This window comes from Tachyglossus aculeatus, chromosome 6 (assembly GCF_015852505.1).
Source record: "Tachyglossus aculeatus isolate mTacAcu1 chromosome 6, mTacAcu1.pri, whole genome shotgun sequence".
NCBI classification, from domain to species: Eukaryota; Metazoa; Chordata; class Mammalia; order Monotremata; family Tachyglossidae; genus Tachyglossus; species Tachyglossus aculeatus.
In genome coordinates, this window is record NC_052071.1 from 47,775,032 (window position 1) to 47,780,995 (window position 5,964).

Genomic DNA, 5,964 nt, shown 5'->3' on the forward strand with positions numbered 1-5,964 from the left:
GGACTCGACCCAGAAACACCTGCTACACAATAGGACATTCCCTGCTCTGCTAAACCTCCGCTGCAGCCTGGGGCCCACTGAGGCAGGATGGAAATGGTACTTCAGAGGGAGTCTTATTAAAAGCACTTCTCCTCCAAGAGCCCTTCCCCGACTAAGCCTTGTTTCCTCTTCTCCCACTCCCTCCTGATTTTCAACCCTCCCTCAGCCCCTGACACTCTTGTACATATCCATAATTCATTTATTTATATTAATGTCTCCCCCTTTAGGCTATAAGCTTGTTCTGGACAAGGAACAAGTCTACCAACTCTGTTTATATTGTCACTCCGGCTCCGTTTCCCTCCTGCCTCAGCTGAAGTGAACTCTCTTCTTCAGGCTTAGTGATTGGCAGCTACAGTAGCCCTCTCCCCCTCTCCTTGGTCACACCTACCTGTGAAACTCCCCCTCCTTCTTCACACACTTCACTCCCACCTGGCCTCAGACTCTGAGACAGTGCTGGAGAGGCTCGGGTAGACATCCCCACCCTAAGAGAAGCTCAACCAAACTTTCTGCAAGGGGACTGCGGTTCTGAGATGGACATGTTTGTTGTTGAGAGAGGGTTTCTCTTAGATTCCCCTCTATCCAACAAGCTAGAATCCTCCAGCAAGGGCAGAAGCAGAAGGCACCCATCTCTGAACAGGTTCTCCAAAGTGAAGTTTGGTTTGGGAGTAGCATGGGAAAGGAAGTATGTAAGAAATGGGGGGTGTCCAAAGTGGTCTGTCCCATCCTTCTGGTCAGCCTAGCTGTTCCTATTCTCCCTTTCTCTTCCTCCATCTCATCCTGAAATGACCCACCCAGCTCCCTCCTTCCCTCTACCACTCCCATGGAAAGTACTGATCTTGCTTGAAGCTGATTTTGCTTGAAAGTAGTCACTCTTGGTAGAATGAATTATATAGGATAGACCAAGCAATTCCCAAGACCCATCTGTCCAGGAAATTTAGCTCCCCCTTGCCCAGAGCAGAAAAAGAGCAGTCACTGGGCCTGTTTGGGTTTGCTCCTCTTCCTGTCCCAACAGCATTCCTCCAAACCCTGAATGATCAGTTGGGGTTGCAGGAGGCTGGGGGAAATCGAAGGGCCCTTACAATGAATGACTCGTCTCTGGATTCTGGACAGCTAGGCCTTTGGAGAAGAAGGATCTTAGACACAGAAAATATCCCTCTGGGAGTCTATAATCCCCACCCTTTTCATCTGTCCCATAAAGGCTGAAGGGCACATCAATATGGTACCTCAAACTCCCCCTTCCCAGGTCTTGACCTTTGGAGAAGAAGGATTTTAGACACAGAAAATATCTCTCTGGGAGTCTATAATCCCCACCCTTTTCATCTGCCCCATAAAGGCTGAAGGGCACATCAATATGGTACCTCAAACTCCCCCTACCCAGGTCTTGATGCTGCCCCAAGCTTGGGAGCTGGGGTCCTGTTAGTAATGCCTACAGGAATGTTCCCCTACCACCACCCTCCTTAATCTGAGGCTTTACCCACGTTTGCCAGAATCATAACAGTAATTGTGGTGTTTGTTAAACAGTTACTCTGTGCCAACCACTGTACTAAGCGCTGGGGTAGATACAAGATCGTCAGGTCCCACAGGGGGCTCACAGTCTAAGTAGGTGGGAGAACAGGTATTGAATCCCCCTTTTGTAGATGAACTGAGGCAGAGAGAAATTAAGAGACTTGCCCAAGGTCACTCAGTAGACAGGCGGCAGAGTCAGGGTTTGAACCCAGATCCTCTGACTCCCAGGCCATGCTTTTTCCACTAGGCCCCACTGCTTCACTGCCTTTTGGGGAAGCAGAGACACTGAGGGGATCTCCCAAAACTGTTCTCTTTTGAATGAGCTGGTTGCGTCTGAAGGAGAAATCAATGTGTCTCAGCGCTGTGCCACTCTAACCCAGACTCCACCCACCCAGGTCTTCTACCTCTTACAGGCAGTCTATAAAGGGCAGAGATGTCTACCTGCCCCTTTCCTTCTGCCCCTTAACCTCCCCTCCCTGACCTGGATCCCTGGAAGCATATTCCCGTGTTCATCCAGAGAGCAGAGTAACCCGGGGAATCTGGTTTTTCCTTCTACCTCTGTTGTTCATTCTACTCCTCCCCAGCCCACCCCCACTCACAAGGGACCCAATGGAACAGCTGTTCTTAAGCCACAGCTCTACAAGGGAAGAGTAAATAGAGCTCTGAGCTCTAGGAGCTAGGGCAGAGGGTAGTGATGTCAAACTCGGAGTGTCCTGGGGCTCCTGGCTAACCAATGGGCCCCAAAGTGACTCTCCTGCACCATAAATTCCTCTCTGTATCCGCCAATCTTTCCACCCAGTCACCTTCCCAACTGGCCTGAATGCGTCTGCAAAGTGTGAGGCCCTAAATCAGGACAGCACTCTCCTCCCATGAAATGCCAGCTTGGCAGTAAAGCTAAATCATCCTGCACATGCCTGAAGCCTAATCCTGAGTTTTGCTAAAGGTTACAGAGGGAATCAGCAGATGCTGACAAACCAGTCACTTAGACTGAAAGCTCCTTGCAGACAGGGAACGTGTATTCTGTTGTATTATACTTTCCCAAGTGCTTTGTGCATTAAGAGTTCAATAATTACCATGATCAACTGATTAATAATAATAATAATAATGATGGCATTTATTAAGCTCTTGCTATGTGTAAAGCACTGTTCTAAGCACTGGGGAGGTTACAAAGTGATCAGGTTGTTCCATGGGGGGCTCACAGTTTTCATCCCCATTTTACAGATGAGGTAGCTGAGGCACAGAGAAGTTAACTGACTTGCCCAAAGTCACACAGCTGACAATTGGCAGAGCCGGGATTTAAACCCATGACCTCTGACTCCAAAGCCCATGCTCTTTCCATTGAGCCACGCTTTTTCGATAGAACTCATCTCTGCTGGTCTCAGTATTTCATCCTTGTGAAGGGGGATATGCTGATGTTGGGAGTGGAGGTATCCTGACTAGAAAAGCAAGCTAAGATTTTAGTGAGATATTCTGCCTCTCCTACAGTGTCTCCAATATTATCTCCAAAGCCTTCATAATCACCACACCAATAATATTGTACACTAAATGGTAAGAACTCTGTGGGCAGGAATCAGATCTTCAAACTCTTTACTCCTGCCCCAAGCACTTAGTACGGTGCTCTGCATCCATTAGGTGCTCAATTAATACAATTTTTTAAATGGTACTTGTTAAGCTCTTACTATTTCTCAAGTATCATTTTAAGTGCTGGGACAGATAGCAGTATATCAGGTTGGACACAGTCCCTGTCCCAAATGGGCTCACGGTCTAAGTAAGAGAGAGAACAGGCTTTAAACCCCCATTTTAGAATTGAGGTAACTGAGGCACCGAAAAGGTTAGTGTTTTGCCCAAGGCTATAAAGCAAGCAATTGGCAGACCCGGAATTAGAACCCAGGTCCTCCAACTTCCTGGCCTGCACTCTTTACTCTAGGCCACATTGCTTGTTGCTTTTTTTCCTTATATTCATATTCTTTATCTCTCTCTCTCTCTTTCTTTCCCCCACTCCTCCCTCCCCGCTATTCTTTAGCAAGGCCTTTCCATCTATCAACTTTCTCCTCTTCATATTCCATGTAACTCATTCCACGCTCGACGCTCCTACCCCCCACGCCGCTGCCATGGCAACCCGCTTTTTGATCCAAGCTGCGAATGAGTGACTTTTGTTTATTTAAATGACATTTCAGATGTGAAAGGGAGAGAGCCGGAAAAAGAAAGAGGCAGATTGGACCCGAGCCAGGGCTCGCTGGGGAAACAGGAGGGAGTGTGAGCTTGTTCCCCAGTCCCTGAGTGAGCAATATGGAACTGTTGTTTCCTTCCCATTTTCTTCTGATTTCCCCTGGGGCAGAAACAGAACCATTAGGGGTCTTCTGGGTTCTGCTTAAAAACCAGAGGAGCTTGACAGAGATTCTGCCCACTGTGGAACAACTGAGACCAGCAGGGTGATGCGGCCCAAACATGGTGCCCGGGCCCACAGCTGGTCAGGGGAAACTGAAGAACAGGTGGCAGAAGGCAATGGGATCACAGAGCTATGACTGTGGCCCTTCTCACCTCCTGAGTTGACATAACTCCAGACAACACCCTCACGCCAACAGTCTTACACAGCAGCAGTAGCAGAACCTGGTGGAAAGAACACAGGCCCGGGAATCAGGAGACCTGGTTTCTGTTGTACTGTACTGTCCCAAGCACTTAGCACAGTGCTCTGAGCATAGTAAGTGCTCAATCAACAGACTGATTCTAATCCTACCTCCACCACTTGTCTTCTGGGTGATCTTGGTGCTTAACTTCTCTGTGCCTCAGTTTCATCATCTGTTCTCTCTCCCCCATTGGACTGCGAGCTGATCTGATTACCTTTTATCTACCCCAGCACTTAACGCAGTGCTTGGCATAGAGTAAGAGTTTCTAAAATACTGCACACATATATTCCAGTTCCCCAGAACCATTTTGTTCAGGCTCAACTTTGTGGTTTTGGATCAGGACAGGGTGGGATCCTGGAGACCTAGCCCAACAGGGAGGCTGGGATGGTGTTGGAAACAGTCCCAGGAGTGTGGTGCCATCCAGGGAGGGTTCTAGATAGATTGATCAATCACTTAACATATTTATTGAGCACTTACTGTGTGCAAAGCACTGTACTAAGCATTTGCGAGACTACAATATAACAATATAACAGACTAGGTAGACATGTTTCCTTTCCACAGTGAGTTTACAGTCTAGAGGGGGAGATGGACAATACTGTAAATAAATAAATTAAGGCTATGTACATAATAATATGTACATATGTACATATGTACATATGTACATATGTACAGTAATATTATGTACATAATAATAATTATTATTATCATATTGATTAAGTGCTTAGTATGCGCCAGGCACTGTTCTAAGCATTCAATCATTCAATCATATTTATTGAGCGCTTACTGTGTGCAGAGCACTGTACTAAGCGCTTGGGAAGTACAAATTGGCAACCTATAGAGATGGTCCCTACCCAACAATGGGCTCACAGTCTAGAAAGGGCGCCCAGCCCTGTTTCACAGCAGAGGGAACTGAGGCCACCAGAGAAGAGGTCGCCTGGCATGTGGGGATTAGAACCTTTCTGTGTGGTCCTCTCCCAAGCGCTTAGGACAGTGCTCTGTGCACGGCGGGAGCGTGGGAACCACGGTCGAAGGCCCAGCTTCTAGGCCTGCACTCTTTGCCCTGAGCTGTGCTGTGCCTCTTTGGATTTCATCCTCAGACCTTTGACCACGTCGCTCTCGCTTGCACAGAGCCCAGAATTTGAGAGGTCAGGGTCCGGTGGGCGAGGAGGTTGCCCGGCCTGGGACTGAGTGGAGCGGCAGCCCCGGACCAGGAATGAACCCAAAGCATGGGCAGGAGGACGACGGGGCAGGGAGCACCATGGCGTGGTGACTGGGGCACGGGAGTCACAAGGACTGAGTTCTAATCCTACCTCCACCCCTTGTCTGCTTGGTGACCTTGGGTGAGTCGCTTCACCTCCCTGGGCCTCAGTTCCCTCATCTCTAAAATGGGGATGGAGACCGTGAGCCCCATATGGGAACGGGACCGTGTCCGACCTGAATTGCTTGTAATAATAATAATAACGATGGTAATTGTTAAGCGCTTACTATGTGCCAAGCACTGTTCTAAGCACCGGGGTACTGAAGAGGATACAAGCAATTCGGCTGGACGCTGTCCCTGTCCCATGTGAGCCTTATAGTCATAATCCCCATTTTACAGATGAGGTAACTGAGGCACCGAGAAGTGAAGTGACTTGCTCAAGGTCACACAGCGGACAAGTGGTGGAATTGGGATTAGAACCCATGATCTTCTGACTCCCAGGGCCGTGCTCTATCCACTGTGCCATGCAGTGCTGTGACCTGAAGGAGGGGTCAATAAAGGGACTAAATGGTGGAGAGTCTGATCCAGCGCCAA